Genomic DNA, 14,393 nt, shown 5'->3' with positions numbered 1-14,393 from the left:
GGTCGTCTCCTGCCTTCCCTCTGTTCCTAGGAGAGCTCTAAAAAGTTTTTCTCTTTCTCCAAAGCATCTGCTGAGAATCTGGGAGGACTGTTTTTCTCAAGTCCATTCATTCTTTCTCATGTCTAGGGTGTAAACTATCTCTAATCAGGGTCCAAAGACTAAAACATAACTCTAAAAGAACGCATATGCAAAAACACTTTACAATTACCTTGTCCCTTTTTTATTACAAGTTTTACTCATGCTAGCCTAAATCACCGAGGCCTTTTTTAGCCCATCTTACCCCAATACATCCCTGCTTCTGCGCCGGCTTCCCGGGACGTCCCATCAGGAGACCTCTCTTCTCCGATCTTGGTTCTCTGGATTCAAAGTTCAAGTCTCGGTGGGACCTCCAGAAAGTAATCTTCTTTCAACAAGGCCAAAAGAAGATAGCCACACAAACATAATTCCACCTTTAACAACAAAAATAACAGAAAGCAACAACCACTCTTCCTTAATATCTCTTAACATCAATGGATTCAATTCCCCAGTAAAAAGACATAGATTAACTGACTAGATACATAAACAGGACCCAGTATTTTGCTGCATACATGAAAAGCACCTCAGTGACAAAGACAGACATTACCTCAGAGAAAAGGCTGGAAAACAATTTTCAAAGCAAACAGTCCCAAGAAACAAGCTAGAGTAGCCATTCTAATATCAAATAAAATAGACTTTCAACCAAATGTTATCAAAAAAGGTAAATAAGGACACTTCATACTCAACAATGGAAAAAAATCTACAAAAATGAACTTCAATTCTGAACATCTATGCTCCCCATGGAAGGGCAGCCACATTCATAAAAGAAATTTTACTAAAGCTCAAAGCACACATAATATAGTGGGAGACTTCAACACCCCACTCTCAGCAATGGATAGATCATGAAAACAGAAACTAAACAGAGACACAGTGAAAATAATAGAAGTGATGAACAAAATGTATTTAACAGATATCTTTAGAATATTTCAATCTAAACAAAATAACATACCTTCTTCTCAGCATCTTATGGTACCTTCTCCAAAACTGACCATATAATTGGTCACAAAACAGGCCTCACAGATACAAAAAGATTGAAATAATTCCTTGCATCCTTTCAACTCACTATGGACTAAGGTTGGTCTTTAGTAACAGCAAAAACAACAGAAAGCCCACATAAACATGGAAGTTGAAAAAGGCAATTCAATTATAAACTTGTCAAGGAAGAAATAAAGAAAGAAATTAAAGACTTTCTAGAATGTAATGAAAATGGAAGCACAATATACCCAAACTTATGGGACAAAATGAAAGCAGTGCTATGAGGAAAACTTGTACCTCTGAGTGCCTCCAATAAGGAACAGGAGAAAGCATACACTAGCAGTTTGACAGCACAACTGAAAGTTCTAGAACAAAAAGAAGGAAATACCTCCAAGAAGAGTAAGTGGGAGGACATAATCAAACTTAGGGCTAAAATTAACCAAGTAGAAATTAAAAGAACTATACAAAGAATCAACAAAACTAAGAGCTGATTCTTTGAGAAAATCAACAAGATAGATAAACCCTCAGCCAGACTAACCTGGTGCACAGAGACAATATCCAAATAAACAAAATCAAAATAAAAGGGAGATATAACAATAGAAACTGGGGACATTTTAAAAGTTATCGATTCCTATAACAAAAGCCTATACTAAATAAAACTGGAAAATCTGGAGGAAATGGATAATTTTCTAGACAGATGCCAGGTACCAAAGTTAAATCAGGATCAGATAAACCATCAAAACAGTCCTATAATCCCTAAAGAAATAGAAGCAGACATTAAAAGTCTGAAAACCAAAAAAAGCCAAGGACCAGATGGGACTAGTACAGAATTCTATCAGACCTTCAAGGAAGACCTAATACCAATAGTGTCCAAACTTTTCCACAAAATAGAAACAGAAGGAATACTACCATATTCCTTCTATGAAGCCATGATTATGCTTATACCTAAACCACACAAACACTGAGCAAAGAAAGAGAACTTCAGATTAATTTCCCTTATGAATATAGACACAAAGATACTCAATAAAATTCTGGCAAACCGAATCCAAGAATACATCAAAATTATCATGCATCATGATCAAGTAGGCTTCATCCCAGGTATGCAGGGATGGTTCAATATATGGAAATCCATCAATGTAATCAATTATATAAACAAACTCAAAGAAAAAGCCACAGGATCATCTCATTAGGTACTGAGACACCATTTGACAAAATTCAACACTCCTTCAGGTTAAAAGTCTTGCAAAGATCAGGAATTCAAGGCCCATACTTAAACATAATAAAAGCAATTTAAGGAAACCAGTAGCCAACCTCAAACTAAATGGAAGCAATCCCACTAAAATCAGGGACTAGACAAAGTTGCCCACTTTCTCCCTATCTATTCAATATAGTAGGTGAAGTCCTACCCAGAGCAGTTGAACTGTAAAAGGAGGTCAAAGTGATACAAATTGAAAAGGAAGAATTTAACGTATCACTATTTGCAGATGAAATGACAGTACACTTAAGTGACCCTCCAAAATTCCTGCATAGAACTCTTAAACCTGATTAACAACTTCTGCAAAGTGGCTGGATATAAAATTAACTCAAACAAATCAGTAGCCTTCATGTATTCAGAGAATAAAAAGGTTGAGAAAGAAATTAGAGAAACAACACCCTTCACAATAGTCACCAATAATATAAAATACTGTGGTGTGACTCTAACCAACCAAGTGAAAGGTCTGTATGACAAATGTTCAAGTCTTTGAAGAAAGAAATTGAAGATCTCAGAAGAGGGAAAGATCTCCCATGCTCATGGATTGACAGGATTAATATAGTAAAAATGGGCATCTTGCCAAAGCAATCTATAGATTCAATTCAATTCCCATCAAAATTCCAACTCAATTCTCCATAGAATTAGAAAGAGCATTTTGCAAATTCATTTGGAAGTACAAAAATCCCAGGATAGCAGAAACTCTTCTCAACAATAAAAGAACTTTTGGGGAAATCATCATTTTTCACCTCAAGCCGTATTACAGAGCAGTAGTGATACAAATTGTATGGTATTGGTACAGAGACAGGCATGTAGGTCAGTGGAATAGAATTGAAGACCCATAAATGAACCCACACACCTACAGTCACTTGATCTTTGAGAAAGGAGCTAAAATCACCCAGTGGGAAGAAGACAGCATTTTTAAAAAATGGTGTAGGTTCAACTGTATGTCAGGATGCAAATCAATTCATTCTTATTGCCTTGCTAAAAGAACTTTTATATCTATTATAAGCTTTGGCACTATAGCTGGGCAGATTCTCAGGTAATTGACCTAGACAACACTGGCTTGCCCTATGTCCCATTACCTGGTCCATTACCCCTCAGTCTCCAGTTCCAACACCTGCTTCTTGGTCCATGTTCGACTGGTGACTTTCTCCAATGTCTGACTCTTTTCTTAAATTTCTATCACTGTTGGAAGTCCCACCTGCTCTTTCCTCCTTTGCTATAGGCCAAGAAATTTTTATTAAACCAATCAGAAAGTGAGAGAGGGTGTGTTTACAAAATATAATGTAGTCATATGAATATCAACACCAAAGTCTGCTCTGCACTCAACTCCCTGCCACACAGAAATCAACATTTGAAATAATACAAAGACAATCTTTACATAGTGCACAAAAACATCACCTCAACACTTATATTATCAGACTCACATAATTAGGAAAAATTATTTAGAATGCCAGTGTATTTCAATGAAACAAAACACAATAACAATACATTTCCCTTTAAGATTGTCAACTGAAACAAGACACCTGGTTATGCCTCCAAAAGAAATGAGCCCAAATTTCACCCAAACTTGTCTTTTAGCATTCACTCCCAACAAAAATTATGTATGGTATATATTGTTGGGAGGGGCTAAGTAATTATACACTTACTCTTGTCAATTTCTCATGTGAGGTTTTCAAGCACTCCTTCAGTACTATTTGGCTCTGGTGCACTGCTAAGCTGGTCATAGTCACAGTACATTACTAAACAAAGTTATGTTAATCATCATGTTCAGGAACTTTCCTCATTAACCTTGTCTCTTAATGTTCCCCAAGAGGTTATAATAAAGGAAACTCAATGACTGAGTTCTGAGCTTAAATTGTCTAATGAAAGGCTTCTTGAACTCCTGAATCAAAAATGGCATCCTCCAAGGCATCTTACAGTAGACAGTGGTATCAGAGAAATCATCATTTTTATTGTTACCTATGACAACATATGCAAATAATTCTTAGGGTGGTTTTCTTTCCTGTTCTCTTCCTCTCATAAGGGAGAAACTGCCCAGCTATTTTCCTAACTGCTTTCAGTAGGAATTACAGTACTGCAAACATCTTCCTTTTTATGTGTTACAGATGGTATCCTAAGTATATGATAATCTTCAAATATACATATCAAGGGGGTGTGGATTTAGCTCAGCGGTAGAGCACTTGCCTAGCAGGCGCAAGGCCCTGGGTTCCGTCCCCAGCTCCGAAAAAAAAGAAAAAAAAAAAAAAACGTATCATTACCAAATGACTGTCTTAAGCTATGGATCATTCCCTTACCTTGCTAAGTTTTATCATGCCCCCTTCGATAAATCCTCCTTTGAGTCACTGCCTAACTTCAGTGACCTCTTAAAGGCAGTTAGGGTAATCTCTGAGAGAGCATAATGACAGAGCAGAAGTTGGAAAGACTCCCTGGTAGGCAAACAGATAGGGAGAGAGGGCCATGTTCTGGTAATAAAGGTGCCAAATTTCCAAGATGGCCCGCTTCTTCCTCATTCGCTTGACTTGAGACAAAAGCCTTGCAGCCTTTGTCTTCCACCCATAAGCTCCTTTTAATGAATTGGCTCAACAGTTCAGGAAGTGTCACACAATTTGAGAAACAAACAACCATACTATCTTTCTTCAAACTGACCAACCTCCTAAGTAAGGTAGGAAAGCATTTCAGAGGCTTTAATAACCACAACCCTCAAAAAGAAACTTCATTTTTGTCTATTCAAGTCAACCACCCCTCTGCCTTGCAGAAGGTCTTTTCGTCTATTTGCTGTGTGCCCATTTCCTCATTCTCAAATACATATATTCCTTTAGCTGCTGATTCTGCTTGCAGTGCATAAGATTTCTTGTTACCTGGGTGTTCAGTTAACAAGGGAGTGGATTTGTTACATTTGTTAACTTGATTGATTCCCAGACAGAGTACAAAGAAATTCTTCTCTTCTATGAAAAATCCCCTTCATTCTCTCCAATCTAAAATGTCTTACAGGCAACTATTTATCTACAGAGACTTGGGTTTCAGCTTTTAATAGTTTGGGGGTCAGAATGAGAGGTGAACAAAGGTTACACCCGGATGCATTCTTTTTTTTTTTTTTTTTTTTTTTTTTTTTTTGGTTCTTTTTTTCGGAGCTGGGGATCGAACCCAGGGCCTTGCGCTTCCTAGGTAAGCGCTCTACCACTGAGCTAAATCCCCAGCCCCCCGGATGCATTCTTAATGGACAGGGCCCCTGCTGTGTTTTCTCACTGAAATGGGATTTTCGGAGTCAGGAGGTGTCCTGGGGCTTTTTGTTCCCGGGAAACTTTCTATTTGGAGCTGCAAGGAACAAGGATAGCAGGAAATTGCAGCTCAGCACGCAAACCCGCCGCCGGAAGTTCCCGGTCTCAGAGCAGGAAAAGCTCCTTGGCGCACGCGCGACTGGAGGGGCGGAAACTGGACGCCACAGCCTCAGGAGTTGGAGGGGGTTCAGGCTAGGAGCACTCTTTCGCGCCCGGTTTGTTTACTGTGGGGAAGAAGTTTAGCATCCGGTGAGAACAAGGAGGGAGGCCAGGAGGAGGATGCAGCTTGGCCGGGGCGCCCGCTGCAGGAGCTCGCCGCCGCCTCAGCCTCGGCCCCCGGGGCCTCCGAGGGTCCGCCCGCCGCCCCTCGTGTCCGGGTAGGTGTTCCGGCCATCGGCTGGCGCTGGGCCGCGTCGCTCTCGCCGCGCCAGTCGTCGCTTCTCCAGCCCAGGCCCCGCTCTCCCTTATCCAGTTCTGCTTCCTCAGGACGCCCCTACCCCTTAGCTCCCAGTTCCCCTTTGCTCGCGTCTAACTCCCTCCTCATCTGCATCCAGGAATCTTTATGCCTTTTCCTGTCTTCCCGAAGCAAAGAACTGCACCCCTCTATAGTTTTCATCCGTCGTCTCAAGCATGGGTTCTGAAAACTGTGGTTCCTGTTAGCTCATTTTAGGGCGACTTCAGCTCCCCAGACCAGGAGTGTCTGTCTCCAACCACATTCTTGCCCGTAACAGCTCATATTTACCAGGCCATGACAAGCCAGCCCCGTGATTAAGAGTCTAATTCTTGAATGTCGAAAATTTGTCTTCCCTTTTTATCTTTTGCTGCTGTCTTTCCCGCTGCTAAGACTCAGTCTTAAGTATGTTTATTTGTGTTGAACAAAAGGAAAAGGGTGATAGAATTTTCCCCCTCCAAGAAATTGACACTCCCTGTAGAAATAAAACCCATTCCTTCTATTTTCATGACTGAATAAAATTCCTAAGCTGTCTGCCCACATGTTCCAGGTGTCTGACGACACTTCATATATATCTGAATAATTCTGGGCTTAGTTTGCCCCATTAGGGGACTTTTCTTATTTTCGTCTACAGTTGAAATTCATTGCTTATTGGGGTGGAAACAAGGCTTATAACTAGGCAAATTACACCCCACACTCCTGATGATAGAAGTGGCAGAACATTTCAAAATTTTTTCTATCATTCCCAAGAGAAATGTTGCTTCATGGATAGGAGCTCAGAGAGTGTAGTTGAATTGCCAAACATTCTACTCAGCAACCTCTGTTCTGGCTTTGAGAAAGTCATTTAACTTTTCCAGCCTTTAGTAGTCTTATAATTATAAAGGAGGTGGTGACAATGCTCTTTGGTTAGTAGTGCTTGCACAAGTTAATGCAGTTAAAGTGTTATGTCAATGCCAGGGGTGTGATAAGTGCTTGTGAAATGTTACCCTTTTATAGCTGACTTGATTTAAGTGTTGGTAAGTTGATTCTAAAAGAGAAGGTAAAATTCAGAGGTACTGTGTTGTTTTTTCTTAACATCCATTTTTGGTGCACATAAGATTTGTACTGCATTATTATGCACATATATTACAAATACATGTTTTAGCTTTTTGTATGTTCCCTATTTTTGCATAGGGAAATAGATGAATTCCTGTTTCAAATATTTGTTTGGAACTTGTAAAACTTTATAATTGCTTTAAGAATAAATGAAATGAAGTACATAGCAGATTTTTTCACAGTGGAAAAATTACATAACAGTATTAGTACTACAGGTGAAATATTCAGAGCTGGGTTGGTGGTCTACACGTGACTTTTATATTGAATTATAGGAGGCAAAGACTTGCCTTCCTCTAGACTGGCAACTCTTTGCACCTCTTACATTCATTCATACTCCTAAGCTTTTCCCTGTTTACTAAAATTCATGCACCTGAGCTCTTGGGACAGTTTATCTGAGGCCTTATGTGTTACCGGACATGAAAGGCATTTGTGTTCAATTGTCTTGTTTCAGTAAAACACAATAATGTGAAGGTTTTGGTATGTCAGATGGCTGTTAAAGCTTTTAAAGTTTGTGGAGTAGTCATATTAATTTAAAGAATATACTGAGAATGGCTTTGAACATATGGTAAAATAATGCATATCTACGATGCTGCATTCTATTTGAAGTGCCAGGAGATAAAGCAGTTTGGGCAAGAAATGATGAAACTGTAGGGTAGCAAGAACAGAGTTGAAGTAGATTTCGTGAATGCCAGAGAGGCAAAATTGGTAGGACTTAGTAATGACTCAGTCCTTCAGACTTCAGAGAGAGAAGACTGGTACCTGAAGTATGTGTGGAGAGAAAGAGGCAAGTGTATAGATGTGTATCACAGGTATGCAGTGTCTACAGAGGCCAGAAGATGGTGTCAACTCTTCAAGAAATGGAGTTACAGATGATTATGAGCCATCATATCAGTGCTAGAAACTGAACCCAGGTCTTCTGCAAGAGCTCCAAATGCCCCTAACCACTGGGCAATTTCTACAGACCCCATGAAAGAATTTTGAATGTAGCCAAGAAATCAGTTAAAAGCTACAAAATACACATTGGTTTTAGTGACATGCAGACAGTTTTGAATTCCTCAGTCAGTCCACCCACAAACTATTCAGTTTTAATTGCCAAAGCTACCACTATTAACATAGAGGGATTAAAAATCTGTAGCATGAACCATATTTTCCTTCTTGACCTCTAGCTTATATATAACTAAAGCTCTATATTATCACCTGGCCCCTTAAATTTCAAATTTGCTAGCTTTCAGCTATGGAAAGCTCATTTGCATATAATTATGTTATATAACTCAGGTATTATGCCAATAATTAAGAAATAGTAACAACCAAAGATCATATGAAAAACAATTGTTACTTAATTAGACCTACAAAACTAAGAAGCATGGAGATCACAGGTGTGGTGAATGTTAAAGGCAATAAAAAATGTAAAATAATAAATAAAAGAATTCAAAAGTCGCAAAGTTCTTAACATAAAATATAAGAAGACTATATTAGGCAACCTACAGCCAAGCTTAAGAATCTGAGTTCAATCCCCTGGAACCCATGGTAAAGGAAGGTAGCACCTCCCTTACATTGTCTTCTGACCTCTAGATATGAACCATATGTAAACACCATGAAGAGAGAGGGGGAGTGTGAAACAATTCCAAAACATTTTACCAGGCATGCAATACATACATATAATCCCTGCACTCCAGGACTAAAGGTCAACACCAGCCTCACCAAGAAGAGATTGCCTCACAACAATACAAGGTACATCTTATGTTCCTTTTCTTTCAAATCATTCCTGCTGAAGTAAGACTTTTCCAGCTACAGCATTAAAACCCTTGCCTATACATGTTGTCAAAAACAACTAAAGTATGTCTTTACATTTCCCACCTACTATAATATCCACTCAAGTTCAACTTGCCTAATATCACTCTCTTTCCAAGCCCACGTAAACAAACTGCTTTGATGGCACTATGCATATCAGATAACAATTATTCATCTATCTACAGGTCATTGTTACCTACACTCTAAGTTCTTAACTACATAGTTAAGTCTAGAACTTAGTATCTGATAGTGAGTCTTTTAAAAAAGACTTTAAATTAGTAAGGGGGAGAGGTTATAGATATGTATCCAAATGTCACCAAACAAAACAAAACACATATGTATGTGTGTATGTGTGTGTCAAAAATGAAAAGTATAACAAAAGGAGAAGTTTAATCTCTTAGTAGCTAATGTAGATATAATTCTTTTAAAATATTTTGGAGATTTATTAAAAAGAACATATTGATACTTGGGAGATGGCTCAGTAGTTAAAGATCACTGGCTGCTCTACCAGAAGACTTGAGTTTAATTCCCAGCTGCCTAACAACATAGAACTGCCTTTAACTCACTACCCAGAGGACCCATTGCTCTTTTCTAGCCTCCATGAGAATTATATACATGAGATTCATGACACACAAGCAGACAAAACACCTACACATAACAAAATAAAAAATAAAAGAACATATTGTTGCTTCCTACACGGGTATGTTTTCTGAAGCAAATTAATTTTTAAAATTTGTATATAAAGAGTATTTGTAAACTTCTCATTTGCCCCCATCCCAAGTAATTAATTTAAGAAAAGAAAATGTTTGAAGGTGTTGTCAGTTTACAGCAAAGTTAAGTGAAGGTACAAAGATTTCTCAAAATTTTTCTGTGTCCATATTCACATACTTCACATAGTTTCACTGCTAGAGGCTGTTCAGTGATAAAACCTCTTTAAAAGATATTTAGTCAGCATGTCATCGAGTGAAACACAATCTTACACATAGCAACTACACTGCTTGTTATTTACCCAAAGGATTTGAAAATTTTATGTCTCCACAAAATAGTTGTTCATAATAGCTATATTCATAATTGCCAAAACTTTGAAGATGTCTTTTAGTAAGACAAGCAAATGGTAGGACATCTATGCAATGGAATACTACTCAGCATTCAAGCCATGAAACCGAGGAAGCTAAAAAGCACAGTGAATAAAAGAAACTAGAATGAAAAAAAGTGTACATTGTATGACTCACATCACATTTTGGAAAAGGCAAAACAGGTTTCTGGGTTTTTGTTTTCTGTTTTTTGGTTTGTTGTTTTTAAAGTTAGTTGTTTTCCAGAGACTGAGGACAGGTGGATGAATGGGTGGAGCATATACTATTACTGTGGTAGTTAGCATACTCTGTATGACATTATGATAGGCAAATACAAATTTGATGAATTTCATAGACTGTATAGGAGTTATTCTTAATGTAGGCATGTAGAGTAATAATGATATGTTAATTCAGCTTAATCAACTGAATGATTCATTCAACAAATGATTCATCCTGGTAGATGAGAGTGGGGTGCTAGTTCTCATGGTTTGAATGAGATGTCTCCCATAACCTCTAGCATTTGGATACTTGGTCCCCACTGGAGCTGTTTGGGAAGTTGAGGAGGTGTGGCCTTCCTAGGAGAAGTGTGTCACTGAGGAACAGACTTTGGTAGTTTAAAGACTCAATTTCTAGTGTGTTGTCTCTGCTTCCTGCTTGCCATTCAAGGTTAACTGAATAGCTGCTCCTGCCATGTATTTACTGCTTTCCTACCATAAAACGCTCTTGTTTCTCTGGAATGGTAATCCCAATAAAGTCTTCCTTCTGTAAGTTGCCTTGATCCTGGTGCTTTATCACAGCAATAGAAAAGTAACTAGTACACCACCCGAAAGCTATTAAAGTTCTGAGAAATGTGAGAGCTCAAAAGCTCTCAGGGTTTTGGGGGTGCCAAAGATAAGCAGTTGCTTGCTGAGTAAGTTTAGAGGTAAGGGAGTAGCACGTTTTGGAGGCTGCAGGAATGAATTCCTGTCTACAGCTGAAGTTTGTAGTATCACAACTTGAGGCAAAAACAAGCCTTCTCTGTGCCTCTGGTCCAGTCTTGGACGCTGGACTAACCAAGCCTCCTTACCAAAGGAGAAGCCCTAGCCCTCAGTGGGCCTGTCCTCAGAGTCTTGAGTTCGGTTCTTCTTCACCAAACAAGCTGGCTGAGTGACAGACAGTAGAGTCTTCAGTCAGGCTTCTTTTCCCTTGTAAAGAGCAGGAACATCTGGGGATGGGTGGGGCAGAGGGGCAGGTGCATGGCCAGGCCATATAATCAGGAGCAGGATGAGTCTACTTCTTTTCTTTTTCCTTTCTTCTGTCTATGCTGACGGCAGTTCTATGCCTATGTTCTAAAGTTGGAATTTATAGTGTCAGGTGCCTGTGATCCCTGATTGATAATTGTAGGTATGCAAATAAAGAGAAAAAAGATGAGATCAGTCAGGGAAGAATTGTCCAATCAGTGGGACTGGAGAACTCTAGGTTCTCTGAAAGATACAGAAGTTCAAAGTCAGATCTGTCTATTCCTGAAGAGGTAGGAAGGAAAGTTTCTGTTCTCTGTTGCCCTTCCCCTGCTGTGTCTTTTGGTGTCTTTTGCAAGACTACTTTAGCAGTCTACTTTTTGTTGCTGCTTTGGTCTGTTGATATATTAGTGTGATTGATTAATGAATAGGTTTTCAAATGTGGAGCAAGCTTATGTTGCTGTGATAAATTCTAGTTGTTTGTGGTGTGTTGGAGGATTAATATAGGGGAGAAGATCAGACATGCTAGGTGAAGCTCCTAGTGTAGCGAAGTAGCCTAGAGGCCAGGGGCACTTTGATATGTCTCTTTTGTCAGTGGTAAGGCTCTTTTGGTGTATGTGTTGGTGGTGGGGTCGGGGGTTGGTGTACTTCACAATTTCTGAAGGAATGCTGGCTTTTGTCTAGTCACAAGGAAATGGAGTTTACTTTGGACCTGACAGTATATTATTGGATTTGATTTTTCTACATTGTTTTAAAGAATTTTCTGTTTATGGCAGATAGTGCTGCTTTTGTACTGTTCTGGTCTGGTCTAATTTCGTTATGGTAGGTTTGATCTTACAAGAGTTTGTAGAGAATTGCTTTAACTTCTTTTTTATTATTTATTTTTGTGATTATCGTATAATTACACCATTTCTTCCTTTCCTTTCTTTCTCTCTCAACTCCTCCTATATTCTCCTCCCTTATTTTCTCTTTTATGTTACATGCATATTTAACAGGGCTATTTGTGTGTGTGTGTGTGTGTGTGTGTGTGTGTGTGTGTGTGTGTGTGTGTGTATAAATAAATAAATCAGGGTTGACTATTTGATATTGGATAGCCAATTGGTGTGGTCTTTCCTGGGGAAGACTTTTTCTTCCACTCAGCCTGCCTCTGGGGAGGAAAAAGTTGAGACCTTGTGATCTTTCTCTTGCATTAATCATGCTTATTGTTGTCTTTGCACAGCTCATGTTTAGGCATACCGTCGATGAAACTTTATGGGTATAGCTTCAGGCTTTATGGGAGAGATAGTCTTACAACATACTCCCTGATTTACTGGCTTTTATAATCTTTCTGCTCCATCTTTTACAATGTTCTTGAGCCTTTGGTGTAGGAGGTCTTTCATAGATGTATCCCAGTATAATGGTCTCTGTTACAAAGAGAAGCCTCCTGGATGAGAGGTGAGGACTACACTTAGATTGCTCTAAGTGTCTTTTCTTTTAATATATATTTTAATTTATGCGTATGTTTATTTCTCTACATATGCCAGGTATATGAAGGTACTCATAAAGGCTAGAAAAATGTGTTGGATCCCCTGGAATTGGAGTTACAGACAGTTGTGAGCTGTTCAACCTATGGGTGGTAGGAACCAAACTCAGGTACTCTGGAAGGGCAGTGTGCACTATTATTAACCACAGAGCCATTTCTCTACCTCACTAATGATTTATTACTTTTCATGTGTATGTATATATGTATGTATGTATGTGTATGCCTTTGTGAGTTTATGTTTACTGCATGTGTTTAAGAGTCTGTCGAAGCTACAAGAGGGTATTAGCTCCCTTGAAAGTGGAGTAACAGGATTGTGAGCTGCCATGTGGGTTCTGGAAACAGAACCTTGGCTTCTCCAAATATAGCAGTCTTAACTATTTCTCCAGCCCCAAATCGCTATAATTTCCTCTTTAAATATTTGGTAGAATTATCAGACTATCTAGGCATGATGTTTTTGTTTTGGAAGTTTAGTTATTAATGTTTCTTTAGCAGATCAGCTTTTTCCTGTGGTCTATCCGATGGAACTACGTGGTAGATTCTGACAAAAGTCATACCATGCAACAACAGATCTCACATGAGAAGTTTATGAAAAGAAAGGGGAAAGAGAAGACGAGATGAGGAGTAGAAAAACATGGCCTTTTATCAGGCTGCGGTGCATGTACAGAGGATAAATGACAAGGGTGACACCTTTGGGCAGCTAGTGATGACATGTCTTAGTGTCACTTGATCCCTTGAAAGCTGACTAGGAAGATGCCTGGTTGCAGACATCATGGGGTCCCTTTCAGCTGTCTGTGGAGGTGCCGGATTGCTAACACTACCTCTTACATGAATTTTGGAGATTCTTTCTCAAGAAATTGGTTCATTACATTCGTTACATTTTGACTATCAAATAGTGGATATAGAATTGATTATATTATATTTCTTTATTACCCATTTCATTTCCGTGGAATCCTTTATGATCTTTCCCAATAATTTGCATTCTTTGTTTTTTTGTTGTTTAGTTTTTATTTTTTCCTGATTACCAATTGGACTGTAAACTTACCAGTTTTATGCCTCTTTCTAAGGAATCCTCTTTTGGTTTTACTATTCTTTATTGCTTTCTTACTCTTAATTTTGTTGACTTGGGTTTAACTTAAGTGTTTTTTGGTGGTATTTTTTTTTTTTGGTCCTTTTTTTGGTTTTATTTTATTTATTTATTTATTTATTTATTTATTTATTTTTTGCTAGTTTACTAAGGTAGAAATTTAAGTGGGATTTTAAATCATCATTGATGTTCTGATAATTAGTTGTCTTTTGGTATCTAAGGTCCCTATGGATACCAAGATGGAAAGATGATACTCAAGTACTTTATAAAATGGGGAGGCATTTTCATGTGATCAGTGCATATCTTCTCACATAGTTTAGACCAATTCAATATGACCTATATTACCTATATTATATATTATGGAGTATTACATTACCTATAACGTAACTCCTTTATTGTTACTACACTATATTGTCTTGTTTACAGACTAAGGACAAGGAAAAAGAAATGCAATGTTCATTATATATGCAGGTTGTTGCTATAGAAATAATTTAGTCTATACTTGGTTAATTGACTCCACAAATATTTAACAGAGGCCAATGATGTATTCATTCATTATTCCCAATTTTCCTTTGAG

General features: G+C 38.4%; 1 protein-coding gene across 4 annotated transcripts in view; it reads left to right on the top strand.

Annotated features, from left to right (window-relative positions):
• Nucleotides 1-5,704: 5,704 nt before the first annotated feature.
• Spopl (speckle type BTB/POZ protein like) overlaps nt 5,705-14,393 on the top strand; it is a 73,810-nt gene continuing 65,121 nt past the window's right edge. For 3 of the 4 annotated variants that reach the window (XR_005501835.2, XM_017591625.3, XM_063283453.1), the window contains exon 1: nt 5,705-5,960. The gene's annotated coding sequence lies outside the window, so the exon portion shown is untranslated. The remainder of the gene's footprint in view (nt 5,961-14,393) is intronic. The other variant, XM_017591627.3, reaches the window with a different exon arrangement.

This window comes from Rattus norvegicus, chromosome 3 (assembly GCF_036323735.1).
Source record: "Rattus norvegicus strain BN/NHsdMcwi chromosome 3, GRCr8, whole genome shotgun sequence".
In the NCBI taxonomy this organism is placed as follows: domain Eukaryota; kingdom Metazoa; phylum Chordata; class Mammalia; order Rodentia; family Muridae; genus Rattus; species Rattus norvegicus.
Note: the sequence above shows the minus strand (reverse complement) of the source record. Positions and strands in the feature narration are given on the sequence as shown.